The following is a 24,034-nucleotide window of genomic DNA, read 5'->3' on the forward strand; positions in this document are numbered from 1 at the left end:
TGATAAAGAGCATGGCGAGCCCATTAATTATCAAAACGAGTTCTTCCTTCATCAAGCTCTCCCAATGCTTTGTCTCCTTCCAACTAATTCTATCCAAAATATTCTCCCCTCCACCATCCATTACCTCGCAACCTTCATCCTGCCACAAACAATGAAGACTTAGAAATAGAAAAACGGAACATTTAAGCCTCTACAAATTAATATTTGGTTTACTGTAGCAGCCAACATCAACAAACACTTTAAAACATGAATCAATTTAAACATGATTCGGTTTACTATAGCAGCCAGCCGCAACCAATATTCCAGAAACATAGCCATTTGGTCCCTTATTCATGGTTTGTACAATAATAGTCTTCTTTTACCAACATCTAGAAACATAGTCATTTGCCCCTTATACATCAACAAACATATATGTTAATGTTATGCTAACGTGAAAAGAACCTACAGATATAGATACAGTTAAAAATATCAGCTGCCCATCTTCTGCAGGCTTTTAGAGCCTGAAACTGGAGCCTATAAAAAAAGCACTATAATTTGCAATATATTAAAAACATATAGGTGTAACATTCTTATGCTAGATGAAATTCAACACAACAAAACAAAAAACAAGGTCACATAATTTGCTTGAAGAAAAGGAAAGGGGCAAAATAAAAAACATGTCTCACCTCTAAATATGATGCTCCTGTTTGCTTAATATGTTGGTTAATTAATTTTGAAGTAGCAACATCAATTGTAGAAACATCCACATACCTGCCATAATTCATCACAATTGAAATGAACTGATATTTGAAATGTCAAATGTGTACAAAGAAGTATTGGGCATTTACCCTTTTCCTGGCCCAATTCCTTTAGCAATGGACTGGCCCAATTCCTTTAGCAACTCCATTTATTCCATATGCAACATCAATCTATGAATTGAGACAGCTAGTTATCCCAAATCAACACTAATATAAATTTATGGATCGATTAAAATATACATACTGCACTTTTAAGGTCAGCGAGCATTGCAAATGTCACGTTGCATGATGATGCAACTTCTGCTGGTGAAGACACATATTTGCAAGCAAGAAGGAATTTCAATTAAATATGTCAGATAATAAAAAGAACCAGTCATCGTAGAGATGCATCAACATATAAGTACCTAAATGGCATAAACATATTTCCAAAATAACAAGATATATCTTATATTGAGGGAAACTTGAACGAAGCCTATACGAAAAATTGAATAAGTGTTATTAGGCTAAGGTGAAGTTTTTCTGTATATGTACACAACTTAACTGAAAGAAAGTGTCGCTGCTGAAGAGGAGACTTCACTGGGCCGAGAATGAGCATCCGAAATATAAGAACGGGAGGATGGATTAGGGCTACCAAATCAAGGGACTGGAGAACAAGTAAAAAATATCTGTGAAAGAAAAGATATGTACAACATACTTTGCACCAAGGTTGATCAGCTGATCACACTTGCTCTTGGTCCTTTTCTAACCAGAACCAGACAACATCATGTTCATCCTCACCTTCAACATACTTTGCACCAAGGTTGATCAGCTGATCACACTTGCTCTTGGTCCTTTTCCAACCAGAACCAGACAACATCATGTTCATCCTCACCTTCAACATACTTTGCACCAAGGTTGATCAGCTGATCACACTTGCTCTTGGTCCTTTTCCAACCAGAACCAGACAACATCATGTTCATCCTCACCTTCACCCCCACAAGTTAAAAATTATTTTAAAATTTTGTTGAATATCTTTGAGAAAATTACTCCTACAAACAGTTGTTTAGATTCTTAGAAGACAAAAATTACTATATTCATCTACCTTTTATATGCACAACTGTGATGAAAAAATTGTTTGTCTGCTATTGTCTAATAAATAATATCAACAGAGGTACGAAGCACAGAATACAGTAATATGACACGACAACATCTTCGATGATGTTTGATCCAAACATGCTGAAACTCTAAATAAACTCTATCTTTGATGATTTTCCCGCACCCCCTCTCCCCTTACATTTGGAAGACTGAAGTAAAACATCATGGAATGATTTGCAACAAAAAAAAATCCCCCTTCTGTTCTAGGATGAAAGCTATTTGGATTGACATGGGATGAAATGGCTTAAAAAAGCATTAGCTATGTAACAAAATGTACAAGGGAGCAAAAGAAGTAAAGTTACCTTGGACTGACATAACTCCGCAAAAAACTTGAACTGATAAACATCGATGTCACTTTGAAGAGCCTGATCAAGACCAAAAACCCACCAGCCTCTTGGAAGTTGCAAAGCAAAGTAACCCTTTTTCTGAGGAAGAAACCAACCACCCAACCAACTCTTATGACATATGTACCTCATTCAAGTGTGAAGCCCATCAAACCAATCTGTTGAAAATTATCAGATTATGAAAAATAAATATCCATTACGAGAGTATGACACTAAATCTTCAGTCTGAAGATGACTACCAACCATGATTTCCAGGAATAACAAAAGACTGAGGCCCCTTGTATTTCTTCAGTTCTGTTACTCCATAAACCAATCCTCATCCAGCCGCATACTAAAAGGAATAATCCTCATTATGCAAGAAAAATATAGTTTTAAGAAAAATGTGAGGAAGCGTAATTGGATTAGTAGACTGAATAACCAAGAAAATCCCTGACGAATGTCTTTCTAGTTGAACCTCTTTGATATAATTATTCAAAGACAAAGAACTTCTTGGTGTATGCAACCCACAACTTATAAATTAAGATAAATGAAAAGGAAACATAACAAGGTTTGATAGCTTATTAATTGCTGAATAGACTGAATGACCCCCAAAAAAAGGTGCAAAAAATGTTTTGAAGTTCATGCATTCACCAGCACTGAAGATTTATGATATAAATGCTTCCACAATTGCGAGCTAACTTTGAGACGACAAAAAGGACTCCTGATTCCGTATACAAAGAAACAAGAAAGAAAGCAAAACAACTAGAAGAACTTACGCAAGATCCCCTCCAATAAGAATTAAGTTTCCACAAGGCAGGTATTTCTTGGAGCCTTCACATTTAACTTTAAGGGAAGGGTCGGCGATCGTCTCAACCATAATGACTCATCCGCTGTCAAAGCTCCTCCTTATATCAATTCAAAACAAAATTGAGAAAAAAATCGAAAGATTGAATCATTAGGGTTTCAAAAAGATAACCTTTTGAGAGAGAGCGACAAGTTTGGGGACGGAGCGGACATAGGGATGGCGAGAGAGGAACCGCTCGAGCGCGGATTCGAGGACGAAGCTACCGCCGTTGAAAGACATCTTTGGAGAGATGAAGAAATCCTAGAAATCATGAAAGAGAGAGAGGAATTGGGTTGGGGATTTTGGGTTTGAGATGAAGAGGAGAAGCAAAGAGGCCGCAGGAGTTTCTGGCGGGAGGCGACGGGAGGAGAGAAAGGGGGTAACTATAGCGTCTCCAAAGAAATCAACGAGGGAGAAGAAAATCCGAGGTGGCCAGGTTTTTCGTGGATTTCACTTGGTTGGGGAAGGAAATCGGGAGGGGAAAAAACTCCGATGTGGCGGTGTTTTCAGCGGCCTTTTCCCTCTTCAACCATAGCGAACCAAAGCCACAAAAAGAAATCCGCGGAAACAAAAAATCTGACGTGGGGATGGTGTCAGACGCAGAAACCTGTTTCCACGGGACTTTTAAGCGAACCAAACAGCCCCTAAATATAAACCTTGATTTTTGGAGAAAACATGTACGTTGAAATTGGGAATTTGTGAGAAGGCGGGAATAATTTGTGAGAAGATTATGACATTTTCAATTCACCAGCTCTTCTAGTCCACAATTATTAAAAAGGCCATAAAATAAATTTATTTGCAAGAAACTGTTACAATTTTATCATTTGTTTAAAATGGAGGGCAAATATGAGAGACGAAAGCAAATTAAGGGGTAAATTTAGAATTACAATGATTTGGTGGGCAAATTTAAAAGTATCTTTAATGTGGAGGACATATCTCGAAAAAGCCCTATAATTTTATATTTTTTAATTTTTTAAAATATTTTTATTTATATCAACATTCATTTATATGTTTGATTTTTTTTTCACAGGTGGATAGGATCATGCACGCATTGCATGCATTAGGAGTACTAGTATTATGTATTAGATGATATTATTATTTGCAGGGGAGACATGATATATATGTGACAATATACGTATTTGATAGTTTTATATTGTGACATGATATGTTTACTTTGATTATAAGTTATTTTTGCGGACTTTGAACGTCCGCATTGTGGAAAATGGTTTATTCGTTTGTGTTTGATCTTGGAATGTAATGTATATTAGTTGGATTTTGCATTGGAATAGAATGAGTAATGTGGTATGTGATTGATGTGTTGGATTGTATATTGATTTACGTGGGGCTATTATTAGATGATATTGTAGGTGATATTAATTGAGGGGGAATGAAAACTTTAATTTTTTTTAAAAGAATGGAAACATCCAGAAGGAATTTTTGTCTAGGATACATCTTAGACAGAAATTCCATTCAAGATGTAACCAAACATTCTAGACGAGATTTCCGTATAGGACATCCCAAATTGAATTCCTGTTTAGGATACGTCCTAGACAAAAATTCCATCTAGAAGTTATCCTAGACGGTTATCGTAGTCCGTCTAGGATTATTTTCGTCTAGGAGAGTTTTTCTAGATGGAAATTCATCTAGAATGCTCCATCCTAGACGGAAACTTACCCAACCAACATCCTAGATGGAATTCCATCTAGGATGGTTGACTTAGATGGAATTCTGCCTATTTTAGAAGAAATTTTTTGCCTAGGATGTGTTATTTTTTAGTAGTGAGCACTGCGCTCTTATGTTCTTTTTCCTCTAACTTTAATTAGTTTTTGTCAAACATTTGTATTTATCTTCATATTTATAGACAAATCGGCAAGAGAAGCGAGTACAACACACAGATTTTTAGTTCGTTCTACATAGGTTTTAAGAAGCCAAAAGTTTTAAAGCATTTTTAGGATTGCAGTAAAATATATTTGATTTATTTTCTAACCTGGAAATAATAACATGAAAAAAGAATTAAATTTTAGTTTATTGGCTAACCTCCAAAAATAATAGCATTTCAAAGTTGCTGGTATTATTATATTCAAAGCTAGAGGTATTAGCAACTTTGGTAAAAGAACCTGGATGTAACGGTATATAAAATCAATGCTGCAAAAGAACATGGAGGTAACATCAAGTAAAATAACGGGGAAGTAGCATACAAGAAATTTTGGAAGTTATGGTTGTGCTATACATGTAGAGAGGGTCATAAAATTTGATTCTCATTGGACTACTTCATCCTCTTGCTAGGTTGAATCTTAGCCCAACACTTTTACTAGGTTAGAAATGATTAGGACTCGATTACCCTACCATAAAATTCTATGGCAACAAATTGACAAGTGTTCTAATTTGACAAAATATTTCTAAAAGTAGAAAATTTGATAAATTAGTTTTTAGTTTTATGAGTTAAGTTGGTAATTATATGTCAAATTGTTCAAATTGTCAACTATACTTTTATACAAATCCATGCATCGCACAGGTCTGAAACCAATTGTATTAATGATAGCTCCTTACTCTTCTCTCATTTACGGAGAAGCTCTTCTCTCATTTAGAGGAGGAGATTGAACTATAGTATCTCACATTAGTATATTCTTTTTCCTTTAATAATCTCTTATTTATATGAGGAAATTGAACTATGGTATCTCACATTAGAATATTCTTTTTCCTTTAATAATCTGTCATTTATAGGAGGAGTTGAACTATAATATCTTACATTAAAATATTCTTTTGTTTTAATAAATAAGGAAATGATTGTGAAGAAATGGGAAGATTTCTAAGATTTTTTTCCTTTCTTTTTAGGCATGTGATAAATAGACTATTATCTCAAACTACTTTCCAGCTACAAAGGAGAAAGTGTGAGATCCTTTCTCTTAAACTTTTATTAAAATTAACAATATTCATTAAAGAGTTCACACTTCTTTCTCTTATTGTGTAAGAGTAGTTTGAAGTAGAATGGTCTAATTCACTAGTAGAAAATCGGCCAAACTAGACGGAACAAACTAGACGGAAAAAATTTCCGTCTAGGTTGGAGCAAACTAGACGGAAGTTTTCCGTCTAGTTTGTTCCGTCTAGATTGGAGCAAACTAGACGGCAAATTCCGTCTAGTTTGTCAAACGAGACGGAAAACTCAACCTAGACGGATTTCCGTCTAGGTTGACTAGACAACCTAGACGGAAATCCGTCTAGGTTGAAGTAACCTAGACGGAAATTCCGTCTAGGTTGACTAGTCAACCTAGACGGAATTTCCGTCTAGGTTACTTCAACCTAGACGGATTTCCGTCTAGGTTGTCTAGTCAACCTAGACGGAAATCCGTCTAGGTTGAGTTTTCCGTCTCGTTTGACAAACTAGACGGAATTTGCCGTCTAGTTTGCTCCAATCTAGACGGAACAAACTAGACGGAAAACTTCCGTCTAGTTTGCTCCAACCTAGACGGAAATTTTTTCCGTCTAGTTTGTTCCGTCTAGTTTGGTCGATTTTCTACTAGTGAATGTTTCGCCGTTAGCATATTAATTAGATGCGTGCACGTATACACGACACCGCATTCAAAACTACTTAATTATAAGTATACGTGTGCGTATTTTTTTGTTAATAATATGGGTACTAAGCTGCAGGAAGAAAAATTTTCATGTGCATAAAAAGCATAAGTTGCCCTGGATACAACATCATCCTTATCTGATTCTGTATAGTGTCGTGCAAACACTTTTTTTAATAGGAAATATCGACTAGAAAATTTTCCACACTGACGACATGGAATTTTTCACGAAAATAAATAATCATGCAACTTTTTTAAATCTTCTTAATTTGCCTGCTTTTTTTTAGTTTTCTTAATTTTTGCGCCCATTAACAAATGGACTAGAATAATTTACTTAGTGTTGGAAGTTAACTGTAAAACAAGATTACATCATAAAATAAATCCGAATTAAATAAGTAAGAGATAAGAAATTCAGGACTGACAGGAGCAGTCGTGTAATCACTGCCCTAGAAGATTGAGGACCCGTCTATCGCCTTGACGCAGATTATCCTCTCTCCCTAGCGGTAAAAGCCCCCGGAAACGGTGGGCTCTGTACGCGGGCGAGAGTATAGAGCTTCAGCTCAAATGAACAAGATTGCCCATAAAAATAATAAAAAAATTTTGATATGGGAAAAATAATTTCTTTTAAAAACAGAGGAGAGAAGAAAGCTTTGTCTTATATCTTTTGAGCTCAACATACGGTTGTTTATATAGGGGTTGGAAAGAGCCATTACAAAAACCTACAATTAATACAGTAACGTTCGCCATAAATTTTTATAACGTTTCCCATAATGTATAGTTGTTACGTTCATTTTTAATTGCTAATTAAAACATGTTTTGATTACAAAATTTATTACTATTCATGAAGGCAAAATTGTCTTTTCTCTAACAAAATATCCAACAGTCCCCCCTAAAAGGCAATATTGACTGAAAACTCAAAAATTAATAAATCACAAAACAAATATAGGTTGTGCAACCTTTCGTATTGTGAATTTAGAAGAGGTAGCTTCCAGCTTTGAACCTTTCCTTAGTGATCGAGTTCATCGTCACCTGAGGGACATAATGGACTAAGCCTTGAATTAGGCCCCTAAACCAGATATTGACGAAAACACACACAATATGTCTTCATCTATTGAGCAAAGCGGATTGAGCGTTAAAGATCATGCTCACAATAACTGACTCATGAGAGTTTCTAGGGGTTAGCCCAGCCCCCCCCCCCTAAACGCCATCACGGTTCTTCTCACGTAGGTAAGTCCTCAAAGGGTACTATAACTAGATATTTAATACCCTCCGCAATACACGCGTTGGACTTATTAAGAGTAAAACTCAGCCTAACCAGCTGTATCATAAGAGCATCGTCATCATAGAGAATGGGAAGTAGCACATGCTACTTTAATGATATATAAATATATTTAGGTCGATGCTCCACACAAGTGTCACTAGTCCAGCTTGTTTCTACCATATTGAATCAACATTGGGACAACGTCTCTAAATATGTGTTAGGTTACCGCTGCCAGTGACATCATCTATGGGCTTAACCTCATCCTCTCGATGAATCCAGAACCATACTCCTGGATAGACCCTTTGTTAATGAGTCAGGAAGATTCTTTTTAGACATTACAAAGTCTAGAATCATAACTTTGTCTAGTAGGCATTGTATAGATTTATCAAGTCCTCTATTTCTTAAGTTATTTTAAAATTAGTCCTTCATATTGTTTGAAATTGATATTAGGTCCCATTCTTGTTAAGTTATTTTAAAACTAGTCTCTCTAGGCAAGAGTACAAGAAGCAAGAGTATGGATTAATTTGAAAGAACTTATAAGGATAAAGGAACCTAACAACAATTTTTATTATTTGATGGATAATTTCAATATAACTTCAATGATTTTGAACTTTTATTCATCATATAAATAGAAGATATAAGATATACATCTTGATTTGATTTTCCAGGCTATTGATTCATTACATCTCCTGTAACTAAGCATATTAGTTGACAGAGTATATTTATATCAGCTCTAATCATTTTCTGAAATCTCAAGAGAAAGCATTATACATGTATGCAGGCGTCAAAAAATGCTTACAGACATCCAAACACCACTCAAGATAACATAGAAGAACGTTATACACGTCATCAGGCAGCACTGTGGCGTGGCAGCCCATGGTGCCGTGGCTAAGGCGAATCATTTTCTGAAATCTCAAGAGAAAGCATTATACATGTAGTCAAATGAAGAGGTATAAAATGATTCTTTCTATTCACTATCAAGACATGTTAGCATACTTATTGATGTCTTTTATCAAGAAACAATGGATAAAAATAATAATTAGACATTTTCATTTTAAATGTCTAAACAAAATTTGATATGTGTTCATATCAAGTAGAAATTGTAATGATCAAATATTATCAAGGAAGGAACAGAAAACAAAAGCACAAAGGGTTTGCCGTAACTTCCGGGTTCTTTGGGAACACAATATGTTGTACATTTAAAGAACTAAAGCCTAACATTATTAATAGAACCTTTAGTGTTCAAAGCAATATGCTCAATAGAACCTTTAGAGTTCAATAGACAGAGGAATCAATTTAGCAACAAGAAAATTAAACAACAGTTTTGAATGTAACATGTAAGCATAAAAGGTCATGGTCTATGAGCATAAAAGATCGCATTATATGTCTGAAGATGTAACTACATAGGGTTTGTGCAGATTAGAATTTGGCCCATAATGTGGAACTAAAATACTGTAGTTATATCTTCACATGCATGCATATGCACATATATGAAAATTACCTTTAGTGTTATATGCAAAGCATTCAAGAGAACCTTATAGGATTTCGTATCTTAAAGTATATTTCATACTTTATATATATAAAATTTTAAAAATTCCTATTATAAGAGGTTGCAAATTAGTTGCCTACAAATTAGACCTTCCAAATTTAAATTGGTTGCCTACAAATGAGACATTCCAAGTTTAAATTGGTTGCCTACAAAAAAGACCTTCCAAATTTACGTGATCATTTTCGAGTACCACCTCTTAAACATATTATTTTGATTTTTTTAAATATTTTTTTTCATACACATGTGCTTTAAATTTTACAAATGTATTCTTGCATAAAACTTGTAATTAATCATGTAACAAATGCAAGTGATCTAATATGACATATGAATATCCATCATAATACAATAAAAGAGATAATCTTTATATTTGAGGATTTAAAATATAATTGATCATATCAAATAGACTTTAAAAGATGCATATGAATTATTCTCATAATTATAATCCTCATATTCATGCTTGAATATGAAATATTTCACATGGAATTATAACAATTATCAAACAAATAAAAGGATCTGGTAAGACTTCCACTGAGCTCCTGGCATGTTACAGAAGATTCCAAAAAAAAAACTTATAACACTTCCATCAAGAATCATTCATGTAGGACACATGCAAACAACTTATCATATTCTTGCTTCAAGGGACTTGACTACACATTTTATTTAAAATTTTATAAAGAGGTTTAATACTTTATTCACCACTAAGTTTGTTTCAGAAGCAGTACATTAATTTTCTCCATGATATACTTGGATGCAAATTCAAGGTAAGAAAGATGTTGTACTTTACTTTCAGAGGTACATAAACTCCCATATCCATATTGAGATTCATTATCTAAGACAACAAGCTTTTCCTCTAACAAGTAATTAAGCTGTAATGTAATATCGTTTCTATTATGAAACAAAGAACAAATAATAATATAAGATCAATTTCATATCAGCTTATTCGTAAAACCATGTTTATTAAGTCAAAAGTCAAGTTGCTCAACCAGTTGGCATGTTGAACTTAAACACCATGTGATAAAGTTAAAGCTAATATGAGTTCAAGCAATAACTAACATGATAAAAGAGGACTATTTCATTTTTGATATTTAGAAACAACATCATCCACGTCGGAAAAACCAACAAAAATAATGTAGGGCCCAAAAGCCACTTTGGCTAAAGGCCAATCCAACTTTCGGCTCCACTCAGTTAATACGAACTGAAGTCATATGTATTAATATTTATATAAGATTTATAACATGTAATAAACTAGGTATTATAGCAGCTGTTATTGCAATATTGCATGTTAATTTATTGTGTAATAGTAATTAATTACAACTTAATTAACAACAATTAAATAAATGTGACGTTGTGCTAAGAGAATTGCTTCCCTTAGACTTAATGCTATGATTTTGATTACATAGACTTCGTCTTTCTCACGGGAATAGACTACCCGGCAACGCGTGTTAGGCGTTGACTTATCCCTACTCAGGCTTCGGGATAAAATTCCCCGTGCATCGAGTGCCCGGATTTGACAATCGTGTCTTTTCTAAAAGCAAAGACAGATTGAGGATCGGGAGAGGAAGAATTTTATATTCTATCTCCCGGTGCTGAAGAGGAAGAATTTTATATTCTATCTTCGGCTGGAAAGGAAACGGGAGAGGAAGAATTTTATATTCTATCTCCCGGTGCTGAAGAGGAAGAATTTTATATTCTATCTGCAGCTGGAAAGGAAACTCGAGGTAGGATCTCCACCCCCAGAATCCGGCAGGATGAAACTAAGAGTGGGATCTCCACTCTGAGAATCGGAAAGGTTCGAACGACCCTAACTTTTATAGGATTGGTCATTTGAACCCAAAGAATCCCTCATTCATTGAGGAGAAAACCCAATTTCAACCCTAACTTTTATAGGTTTGGTGGAAAAAGGAACAAAGGTGGATTTTCGTTTATCGAAAAGGAATGACTCGGTCTTAGTCCTAACTATTTGTAGAACTTTTATAGGTTTGGTGGAAAAGGGAACAAAGGTGGATTTTCGTTTATCGAAAAGGAATGACTCGGTCTTAGTCTTAACTATTTGTAGGCTTGACTAAGCGAGATCGGGAACAATCCTAACTTTTACAGGTTTGACTGTTCGAATTGAAAGTGGACCTCTCGTTCATGGAAGGAATCGAGAGAGGAATTTGGCTTTGACCCTAACTTTTATAGGTTTGACCTGAAAGCAAAGAAAGTGGAATACAGGTAGCAAAGAAAGTGCCAACTCGTATTATCACTCAAAGGAAGACTTTAATACTAGGTGATTAGGACCTAACACGTTGAGTCTGAGAAATACCCACGACGGGCAGATGGAAATGTTGGTGGATCCACTGTCGTTTAATTTGATCAGCGGATGGTTTGGTGAGGAAAGATTAACCTATCAGAGGATTGGATCTCATAGGGAGACTTTAATGCTAGGTGATTAGGACCTAACATGTTGAGTCTGAGAAATGCCAACGACGGGCAGATGGAAATGTTGGTGGATCCACTGTCGTTTAATTTGATCAGCGGATGGTTTGGTGAGGAAAGATTAACCTATCAGAGGATTGGATCTCATCTCACAAAAATAACTCATACGAGTTAGAGAATTTTGATAAAAATAAGAAGAAACATTCTGACATTCAGAGTTCGAACATAGATTTCATATTCATCAATTCTACAATGACTGGGTTATCCCTAAGAATACCCATGTGGTATTCTTCTGGGAACTTCCCGATACATTGGTTATCCTGAAGATACTAAGGATGGGTTATCCCTAAGAATACCCCATGTGGTATTCTTCTGGGAACTTCCCGATACATTGGTTATCCTGAAGATACTAAGGATAGTATTTTTTCAGGAACTTGCCGTTTATCGGCATCATAAGCCGGTCACCGTCCTTGGTGACTAAGCGATATGCGCCACTCGAGTAAACTGTCTCTACTACGAATGACCCTTCCCATTTGGGTTCAAATTTGCCATTCTTCTTGGAATTAAGGCTCATAGGCCGCCTTTCAGCTAGAACCAAATCCCCTTCTTTGAAACTCCTTTGTCGAACCTTTTTGTCGAAGGCTCGAGAAATTCTAGCTTGGTAAAACTCAATATGCTGTTGAGCTTCCAGGCGCTTTTCATCGAGCCTCTCGAGTTCTTCGAGGCGTTTCTGATGTTGTTCTTCGGTCGACATCTGGGTTGAAAGAGCGATCCGAAGAGATGGTATTTGGATCTCCAATGGAAGAACAGCTTCACATCCGTACACCAGTGAATACGGGGTTGCTCCCGTCGGTGTGCGCACCGTGGTCCGATAGGCCCATAGAGCCGCGCCAAGCTTGTCATCCCAGTCTCGTTTATTAGTTTTCACGATTTTTGACAAGAGTTTGATGATAGTCTTGTTGAAGGCTTCGGCTAATCCATTTGCTGTGGGATTATAAGCCGTTGACGAGATATCCTGGATTTTAGACTTTTCGCAGAACCTTATGAAGGCGTTGCTGACAAACTGAGGACCGTTGTCATGTATGATTCATCTTGGAACACCATACCTATAGATGATATGGTGCTTGATGAATGCAATGACATTACTCGTTTTAACTTCTCTGAGTGGAACTGCGACGGAGGATTTATAGGACCAACAATGTCCATTCCCCAAGTCTCGAACGGCCATGACGTAACCGAAGGATGCAGATGCTCCGGAGGTTGGTGCATGTAATTCGCATGTATTTGACATGCATCACACTTTCGGGCATACGTGACTGCATCACTCATCATGGAAGGCCAAAAATACCCCATTCTTCTGATGCGATCATAAAGCTTGGGGCCAGGTTGGTGTGCGCCACACTCTCCTTCATGCGCCTCCCTAAGGACCTCTTCAGCCTCTTTCGTCGATAAGAAACGCAATAGCAAACCATCGTACCCCCTACGGTATAACGTTCGATTCTCCGTGTTATAGTAGAATCTTGGTGCTCTTCGTCTGATTGACTCTCTTTCCTTCACATCTTCTGGCAAGATTTCGTGCAAGACGTAGTCGATGATGGGGAAACGCCAATCTCGTGGTTCGAACTCGATTTGAGTAGCGTGCGCCTCTTGAACCTCCTCTTCCTTGGCATCTTCATTGCAAAGCGGTACTAGGAGTTGGTGAGTTCTTACCGTAACAAACTGCTCTGCTTCGGGAGGTTGTGCCAGAGATACGGCCAATGCTGCTAACGCATCTGCATAGGTATTCTGTAGTCGTGGAATATGTTCGATAAAGACTCCTTCGAATGATTCCTAAATCTTGGCTTCGAACCTCGTACTCTCCTTGGACTTGTTTAACTATCAGTTGAGAATCGCCGAAGGCTTCGAGATACTCCACCCCCAGTTCTTTAGCAAAACTGAGTCCTATGAGTAATGCATTATATTCGGCTACGTTATTTGAGCACGGTTCAGTCAATGAGTAAGCTCGAGGCATCACGTGCTTCCCTGGGGAAACTAAAACAACTCCCACTCCGGAAGAAATCTTACAACTTCCAGGAGCACTTGCAGCATTAGTTGCTCGTGAAGCGCCATCGAAGTACAAACGCCATACTTGTTGGTGCGAAGTTGCGTTGACTTCGTGGGTTTCATCGGGTAGATCGTCATATATCTCGGCGGTGTCCGTAGTTGGATTAGCTGCCAGGAGATCACAAATGGCCTGCCCTTTTACTGACTTCTGTTGTTTGAAATGTAAGTCGTATTGGGACAAGAGTAAGGCCCATTTTGCTAATCGCCAGCTCATGGAAGCTGGTTGAGTCATGAATACTCGAACCGGATTAACTTTAGAGATGACATAAATGGTCTGCCTGACCAGATAATGCCGCATCTTCTGAATAGCGAACACCAAGGCGAGGCATTCCCTCTCAATCATAGGATATCGAGATTCGGCGCCTACCATGGTTCGGCTCAAATAATATACTGCCTGCTCATGACCGTTATCGTCATCTTGTGCAAGTAATGCACTTAATGAGTGGCTCGTCGCCTTGACATAAATCAAGAACGGTTTGCCCGATTTCGGTGCAACGAGTACAGGAGGTTTCGAGAGATATTCTTTAATACTCTTGAATGCCTTTTGACAAGCGTCATCCCATACAAAAGACACGCCCTTCTTTGCAAGCTTGGAGAATGGTTGGCATTTTCCTGAGAGGTTCGAGATGAACCGACGAATATAAGCTAATCGCCCTTGCAATCTTCTGAGCTCCTTGAGGTTTCTCGGAGGCTGCAATTCATTAATCGCCTTTACCTTATCAGGATCGATGTGAATACCTTTGGTGGTGACGACGAATCCCAGGAATTTACCACTAGACATTCCGAGGAAAGACTTGGTAGGATTCATCTTCAATTGATGGGCTCGCATCAAGTCGAACATGGTCTTCAAGTCCTTAATGTGATCTTTTTTATCACGACTTTTCACGACCAAATCATCTACGTAGCATTCGACAGTCTTTCGGAGATGCTCCTGAAAGATCTTTGACATGGCTCGCTGATATGTAGCACCTGCATTCTTCAAGCCGAAGGGCATAACCGTGTAGCAGAAGACACCGAGAGGCGTTCTAAATGCAGTATGCTTTTCATCATCTGGATGCATCTTTATTTGGTTATAACCAGAGAAACCATCCATAAAAGACATCCTCTTGAACCCGCACGTGTTGTCAATGATAACATCCGTGATGGGAAGGGGAAAATCATCTTTTGGGCAAGCAGCATTGAGGTCTCTAAAGTCAATACAAACCCTGATCTTCCCGTTCTTCTTACCTTTCTTCTTCATGACGGGAAAAATATTGAAAAGCCACTCTGGATGTTGCTCTTCCCTAATGAAGCCAGAGTTGACAAGCTTTTTAACCTCAGCTTCGATCACCTCCATCATTTGCGGACGAAACCGTCTTTATTGTTGTTTGACAGGTTTGACATCCGACTTAATATTGAGGCGATGCACTGCTACGTTTGGATCGAGCCCCGGCATGTCTTCATAATTCCAGGCGAACACATCGATGTACTCCCTGATAAGAGAGATTAACTCTTCTTTCTCCTCGGGTAGGAGACTGTCGCTAATGAATATCGGCTTCGGATTTTCCTCACTTCCCATATTCACTTGGACTACTTGATCTTCGGTAGGAGGTTCTCTTTGCTCAAACCTATCGCCGTACTGCATGTTTAAGTGATGAACCCACGGATCTTCCCATGTCGGCATCTGGTCGTCCTCCTCTATTGTGGTAGGATCGACCGTAACCATGTTCGACATCAACTTTTTGAACATTTCACCAATACTAGTATCGGAATCCCAAGCTGAAGAATCGGATGAGCATCCGTTTCTGGCTTTGTTAGCAATTTGATCGATGACTTGCCAGCAACATTCATCGTCGGATGAGGAGACATAGCCAAGACCTCTTTTATGGCGATAATAATCATCGGGTTTTCCCTTCGGTACATAGGCCATTCGAGGTGGAACTCGTGGGCCTCGACCAAAGAAAAGACCTTCTCCGAGTGTGAAATCATACCCATACTTTTCCATCATATCGCGCGCTTTTGCGTCATATCTGAATAGAGGAGGGGCAGGTTTATCTTCATCTTCTTCTTCTTCTAAGAAGTGATCGGGTGTCGGAGCTTCTTTTCCTTTGCCGTAGACGACTTCTTTTCCACCCCCTATTCCCACAGGGATGACAAGCGTCGCTCTGTATGGATCTTGTACCTGCTTTTTCGTCATGCAAAACGATTGAAGAGGCATATATAAATCAGGGTCATCATAAAGCTTTTTGGTGACCTCATCAAGACACATCGAATACTCTAAATCATCGTTTATTGATAGTTCCTCGGCAAGTTGCCAATTACAACTATTCTCCGATGATTCTTCATCATCAAGATTGATTACAATGGGTACAATGTCATTAAGAACAAAACCACCATCATAATCAAGCCCAGTTTCGGTATCAGCTTCATCTCCGCTGTCCGTTCCTTGGGCCGGTGATTCAGTATCGGATTCAGCGCCGTATAGAAGGGAATCGGTGAAATAGTTTTCCAATCCCTTAAACGGTTGCTTATCCGCGACCACCGTCTTGACTTCATTATTCAAGTCTATGTACTTGAGGCATTGATGCAGAGTTGACGGAACTATAAGGTTACCGTGGATCCAAGGTCGACCCAACAGTAAGTTATAGGACGTTTCTGCATCAATTACATAACAAGTAACTTCCGATTTTAAATCTCCGATCTGGCACTTGATTCGGATCTTCCCCAAGGGTCTAGACCCGCTGGTGTTGAATCCATAAATCGTAGTGCCAGTGGAGGCTAATTTACTCGTCGGGATTCCGAGATGATGCATCAATCGGAATGGCATTATGCGGAAAATGATGCGCCGCGAGATTGCAGTGTTGAGCTGACGGTTCTGGTCCTTCAGGAGATGGCTTGATTCGAGTTAGAAAAGCTTCAGAGTCACTCAAGGCCTCTTGCAATGCTTTCCTTGTATCCTTGGAAAGACGCAATAGCTCGTATATGGTTATCCTAGCCGGGATATTGGCCAACTGCGCCATGATGTCAAAATGGGGTAGAGAGCTTGCATTTCCTGGTTTTTCTCTCCCGATCGGGTGATTGAATCGAGACTGCCTCGGGTTTTGGGCTTCCTGACGTAAAGGCTCTTTCCCCTTCTCCTTCTGCTGGACTTTCTCCGTAGCTATAGGCATTGGGGGAATTGCTGCAATTCCCAGTTCTGCCAATGTCTTGGAAGGAGCGGTTTTGGTACCTAATTGCTCGGAAGCATCCGGGGACTTGTAGTGATACTCATTCCTCCAACCAAATCTGGATGGACCCAAAGAATCTCACCATTAGGGGCTGCGTGCGGCACAAGTCCTTTCTGGCGCTGCTTGTGAGGATCATCGTTCACCGTCTTCACTTTTGCATTTATTACTGGCTCGAGCTGGAACCAGTTCAAGGGAGCAGAACCGAAACTAATGCTGCATTTATTACTGGTTCATGTTGGAACCAGTTTAAGGGAACAGAACCGAAGCTGATTGATACTGCATTTGCTCCCACTCTCTTCTCCTTCGGCTGCTTCATTGTGATGACCCCGACATCGATTAGAGCTTGGATCTTGTCCTTAAGGGCATAGCACGCCTTGGTAGGATGGTGCACCGCTCTATGAAATGCGCAGTATTTTGGATCATTGATTCTCTTGGCATCTTCCTGATCCTGAACTGGAGGTAATTTGATCTTGTTATTTTCAATGAGGTACTTGAAGATACCGGGAACTTCATCCTCTTTGAACGAATAAACTTTCGGGAACTTCTGCTCCGAGGCTTTTGGCTTCTGGGTCTGCTGTTGCCACCTTGGTTGTTGAGGCGCCTTTTGCTGCTGCTGTTGCGGCTGTACTTGCACCTCGAACGTTTGATTCGCGTTCACGGCATTTGCATGTGCTTTTCCTTTTCCCTTAGGGACGAAGTTTGGTTGCGGAGCATTATTAGCTATTTGACCCCTTTCCGCCTTCTTCCTTTTAAGGAATCGTAGATCCTTCCAGGTCTTTGGAGGTGCCATTCCCATATCTTCCAGGATGTCCAATGAAAGATTGTTATGACAGGTCTCGAGGATGAAATCTTCGCTGACCGGATCCCTGCAATTCATTGCCTTATTTCGAAACCTCTTCACAAAGTTTTCTACTGTCTCACCATTCTTCTGTTTCTCCTCAAACAGAGTGCTGATTGAGACCTCAGTGTCGTCGTCGAAGAAGTTTGTCAGGAACATGTCCTCTATGTCGTCCCAACTACTGATGCTCCCCGGCTTGAGGCGACGATACCAATCGAAGGCCGCTCCGCGAAGAGTGCCAACGAATGACCGTACCATCAAGGGTTCATTGCCGGAGATTATTCCTAAGTGAGACTTAAAATAGATTAAGTGTTCGGTAGGGGAACCCTTCCCATCAAACGGCGTAAAGTTGATTAAATTGAACTTTGCCGGATATGGAATTGATTCCCACTCCCTTGGGTATGGACATGGTATGCCGGACCTTTTCACCTCTTGAGCGTTCATCAATGCGTTGATTTTTCTCTCCAAGTCCTTCATCTTCTTATCTTCACTTGTTCCTATCTTCGAGTGGCTTTGGGGAGAGGTAACGTGGTCCTCTTTTGCATTATCATCTACAGGACCACTTCCATTGTCATTGTTGACAGGGGGAATAGTTATGTTGACATTATTCCCTTCCCGTTCATTCTCATCTTGATTCTGATGATTGTGTCGAGTGGGTTCTCCCTGGTGAGTTGTCATAGCCGCGATTTGCTGGTCATGCATCTCCCTCATTTGCTGCATGGCCATCTCCATCTCGAACTTGAAACTTTCCTTCTGCCTAGCTAGGGCATCTTCAAGCATCTTGGTTACTTGTTCGGCGCTTATCATGAGTACCTCGCGGGGTTGTCCCTCGCTGGATACCGTGTTGTCCGATGCAATCGCAGATCAGGCATCTGATCCTTCGTCTTCTGACGGTAATCTCGTCCAAACTCTACTATAAGTTCCTCGTGTAATGGTTCCAGACTGCAGACGAGTTAAATACCAGGGTATTAGCGGAATTGACTCGGGATTATCCCATGTCGATGCCCTTTTGCTGGTCATATTAGTGGTGACCTTCAGAAATTCTCCGTCTTCGACTATCCTTCTTCTTCGTCGGAAACGCCTAAGCTTGGTCTCAGACGTTCCGGTGGAAATTCTCTCGAACACCGAGACTCTCTTTGGGGTCTTAGAACAGCAGCATTCTGATAACACTGCCCTGATGATATTGGCACACGGACAGTGGGGTTCCGTGTCTCGAGCATCTCTCTTCCGAGACTTATTCATACCCCCAGCTCTATAGTACAACTCATCAGTTTGATAACTGGAGCAACCCATAGAGTGTTGGCATGACTCCCTAGGTATAACACAATCATCATCAGACGAATGTGTTTCCCTCTGGGGATATGACGCTCTATTAGCGTTTTCAAGAGTCGCTCGTTCAAGTCTACGCCTTTGCGAGCGTAAAAACTTAACGGGCTCTTGAACTTCGACACGCAACCCAATGCGGTCGGCAATAGGGGTTTTCCCTTTGTTATCTTCCTTGGGGAGATTAGCACGACCCCCAGTCGGGTTCATCATTTGGGGACCTTTCAACGGACCCAATCGCTCCTTGACAGGTGCTTTACCTCGGTTCCCGGGTAAAGGACCAAGGCGACCTTTCAAAGGAACCCTGGACCTTGAAGGATCCGTGTTCTTACTTGACTCCGCCGGAGGTGCGGGAGCAAGGGGAACGGGATCTGGATTTGATGAAGGTTGGACAGCAATATCGTCCGCTCTTGTGTTAGGCGCCGGCTTTGCCTTTAGCACCCACACCGCCGTCTTTGGCGCGTCCTCTTTGACACAGCTGGAGCACCTTCAACACTTGTCCTTACAGCGAAGGGCAGATCTGGATCTGCAGCTTCAACCTGCTTGGATGCCGCTGGGATGTCACGGGGCACGGGTGCAGCAACGGCGACGGGATCTTGGATCTTGGAGCCGGAGGTCCCGCGAGCATTTCTGGAAGATAAAGTCTTCCTACGCCTGTTTGGAGAGGCGGATCTGGAGGAGGAGGAAGAGAGGTACTCTTCAAACTTTTGCTGATCAAACTCGTATTCGATCTCTTCATTCACCCGGATCTTGAATGCCGGTTGCGTCACGACAGCCTCGGCAGCGAGGCTGTTGGCTCCCACTGTGGTCGCCAGTTTTTTTTCGTCGAAAGTTGCCTTCATCATTGATTTCATTAGAACTTTAATCGTTTACAAATGAATTCAAATAACAAAAATAAAAATTACAACTTTCTTGAAAATAAACGCAAGATCCGTTTATCGTCTCTTGCTTGCGTGGGTCTTTGGCCTGTGACGGGGACGTCGATATCCGTGGACTACCTGGCACTCAGATCTATTCCTGAAAAATCGGACAGAGCTTCGTCGATCCGCGAGGAGATCTAGAAGCTTGAAGCGCCTATCTCGGCTAAAACGAGATATTTGCTCTTCTTAGGATTACCGGCGAAGGGTAATACTAAGGAACGGGCACGGGTGATGAAGAATCTGATGAAGACCTCTCCTCTGTTGAAGCGCTCGATCACTCTTCACTTCAGCAGGGCTTCGCCAATCTTCTCCAAAAATCCAGATCTACAAAAGGGAGGCCCAAGGGGGCTATTTATAGGCAAGGGGAGCATGTAGGGGGCCTAGACACCCCTGGGGTGTCTAGGCTTTTCCTAGACACCCCTGGGGTGTTTTGACTTTCCCGAGACACCCCGGGTGTCCCAACTCAGCCTGAGACGCTCCATTGCGTATGTTTGATTGTTTTCGTCGTAAATTCTTCGTCCGGACTCGGATTTGAGTGATTCCAAGTGCGTTAGAAGCTTGACGAAGAGTTCTATCTGCTCCAATGGTTGGATTATTTATCTGTAGAATGAATGAGACTCGAAGGGCGTTGTCCTTTTTGTGAACATCGCCGGGTTCCCGATTGGCCCGGGTCTTCGTTGTTCCGAAATCCTATCAGCTCACGTAGTTCGTCGATTCACTTCAATCATTCATTGACGTCAATTGAACTCCTGTGGATCGGATAGTGACGTTCATCGTCGCTCTTTAACACTGAACCGTTCGTGGAGACCTATAGGCAATTTTCGATGCTTATAATGCTTTTCCATCTCTATATAGGAGAGCGTGGGGAAGACGAGATGAGTCTCGATCCTGCTCCTCGTGATTTTGCATTTTCTGGTGAGCCTGACTTATCACACTAGGTAGAAAAGCCTGCAGAAGCTGCCGATGTTAGGGAGACTATCAATGTAGGACCCGATTCAGCGAATCCAGGTACGTCTACCATTGACAATATACCCTTTAGATGGCAAACAAAGGAGTTGAACGATTCAGAATTCGTGCATCCCTTAATTGTCTCTATGCTTCTTGCTCTTTTAGATCAATTGCAGGGGGCAAACGTGGACCTTGGGAGTAGAGAGGCTAACACATCTGTAGGAGGTAACTCATTTCCATTGGTCGTAGTCTCTTTATTCTTCTTTCGCATTTATATTTTCTTGTGTCAAATTTTTCGACTGATGATTTCGACGAGGAAGGTTTGCTTGTGGACACTCCTATGCTCCACTTCATTATGGCTCTCCTCAGATTGATGACCGATTGCCTGAAGATATGTTTCCTGAGTCTACACTCCCCAAGAATCCCGAGGATGGTCCTTTTGAAGGTACGTGCCTCTACTTAGGTTAATTATAGGACTAGCCATTTTTTTGACTAATGCAGCTATAATGTGATGAATCTGAGAATTCCGTTTTGTGTTTGATAGAAGCTTTTGTCGAGACTGATCCTGTTGAGCCGGCTGTGAGACCAACTACATCAGCTGATCCATCAACAGTGGTTACACCTCCACTACCCCCAGTAACTCAAGGGGAAGGAGGTATAAATTAAGCAACTGAGAACTGTCATTTATTTCCTCATCAAGGCTTTTGATGGATTTTTTCCTTTTTGTGTAGGGCTTTCTTCTCGGCTTCATGTCCTCGTGAAGGAGTTATTATCAGACAATGATCCTGAGAAGATCGTCATCTGTATAAAAGTCCATTCCTTCTTCTCCTTCGTGAATACTATGATTGGCAAACTCTTCCACGGCGGGCTTTTCCTTCACCAATTTAAGCCTTTCCTTGATCCCAGAATAAATTCAATAAGAGATGCAGGATATCTGGATCTGGCGAAGGCTATAATTGATGACCTTGATTGCCTAGAGCACGAGCTTCAGATGTTACGTGAGCTCCGGGATGCAGGTGCCTCTTCATTCATTTCTGCCAATTTGGATACCCGCTTACAGACATGGCGCGATACTCGAGCTTTTGCTGAGTCCGAGATTCAGGTGCAGCGGGATCGGGTAGACCGAGTTGAGGCCAACATTGCTGTTAGATCATCTTCACTTGACGATCTTGACTCTTCTATTGCCTCTTGTGAGACCAAGATAGAACAGTTCCGAAGAGGACTTCGTGAAGAAGAGGAGACTTTGAGTATCCTTCAAATGACGAAGGTACAGGATCAGCAAGCCCACACTGCCTTATCTGAGGAGTTGAAATCCTTGAAGAAGAAGCTGGTCGAGACGGAGGAGGTTGTTATGAAGACTTTAGCCACCACTGAAGAGTCCATCAGAGCTGAATTGCAAGATGAGCTTAGGCAAGCTTATGATGAGAAGCTGTCTAAGTTTAGTCAGCAGATTTTTAGCCATGGGCTTGATGTATGATTTCATTTACTGAATATTTTGACTTTTGATCCTCTTAGTGGAACTGGTTTTATCTTTATCTTTATTATGATTCCTCATTCCGTTTGAAATGATTGACCATAATACTTTTAGGATTTTTGGCAAACCCTCAGCCCTCAACGGATTTGATTAGCCTTTACCGACTACCGTTTGAGTCGGGCTAGCATGCGGATTGTCTAAATCCGTTCCGCATGTAACGTTGTGCTAAGAGAGTGAATTCTCTAAGACTTTGTACTATGATGTCGAATACATAGGCTTTACCATTTGTTACGGGAATAGGCTACCCGGCAACATGTGTTAGGCATTGACTTTAGGATTTTTGGCTAACCCCTAGCCTTCAACGGATTTGATTAGTCTTTACCGACTACCGTTTGAGTCGGGCTAGCATGCGGATTGTCTAAATTCGTTCCGCATGTAACGTTGTGCTAAGAGAGTGAATTCTCTGAGACTCGCCGCTACGACTTCGAATACGGTAGACTTCGAATACGTAGACTTCGCCATTGTTACGGGAATAGGCTACCCGGCAACGTGTATTAGACGCTGACTTATCCCTACTTAGGCTTCAAGATAAAATACCCCAGACTGGTATTCTGGTATCTTTTTCAATCGGTAAAAGACTAAACCGGCGACGCGTATTAGGCGTCGGCATATCCTTTCTTAGGATTCAGGATGAAATTCCCCATGCGTGTAAGGCATGGATTTTGGTGTTATTAATAACAACCTGCCACAATGTTGAATATGTGAACGGGTGTTCTTTTTAAACGGTTAAGAACTGACCGGCAGCGCGTGTCAGGCGCAGACTTATCCTTGCTTAGGTTTCAGGATAGAATACCCCAGAATCGAACTCTGGTGTCTTTTTCAATCGGTAAAAGACTAAACCGGCGACGCGTGTTAGGCGTCGGCATATCCTTTCTTAGGATTCAGGATGAAATTCCCCATGCGTGTAAGGCATGGATTTTGGTGTTATTAATAACAACCTGCCACAATGTTGAATATGCGGACGGGTATTCTTTGGAAGATCTAGATAAACTTACCTTTTATAGGATTGGTTATCTAATCTGAAGATGAGTTTCTCGTTTATCGAAGTGAAATTTCAACTTCGGTTATAACCATGAGAAGGCTTAACCAAAGTGAAAAAGAAGGGAGTTCTTTCGTTTATCGAAAAAAGACTCTGAACTGAAAGTGGACCTCTTGTTCATGGAAAGAGTCAAGAGGGGAATTTGCTGGTGGTTTGGGCCAGAAAGACACTTTTGGTGGACTCACTGTTGTAGGCATCAAAAATTGCCTATAGTTCTCTACAACCGGTTCAGTGTTAACGAGCGACGATGAACGTCACCATCCAATCCACATGAGCCTAATCGACGTC

At 40.5% G+C, this 24,034-nt stretch overlaps 1 long non-coding RNA gene across 1 annotated transcript; it reads right to left on the bottom strand.

The window, feature by feature from the left end:
- LOC109848543 lies at positions 496–908 on the bottom strand. Its single transcript, XR_002248835.1, has 3 exons — positions 828–908; positions 666–750; positions 496–513 (listed from the first exon to the last, which is right to left on the bottom strand). It is a non-coding gene; the product is annotated as an uncharacterized LOC109848543 (long non-coding RNA).

This window comes from Asparagus officinalis, chromosome 7 (genome assembly GCF_001876935.1).
Source record: "Asparagus officinalis chromosome 7, Aspof.V1, whole genome shotgun sequence".
Taxonomy (NCBI): domain Eukaryota; kingdom Viridiplantae; phylum Streptophyta; class Magnoliopsida; order Asparagales; family Asparagaceae; genus Asparagus; species Asparagus officinalis.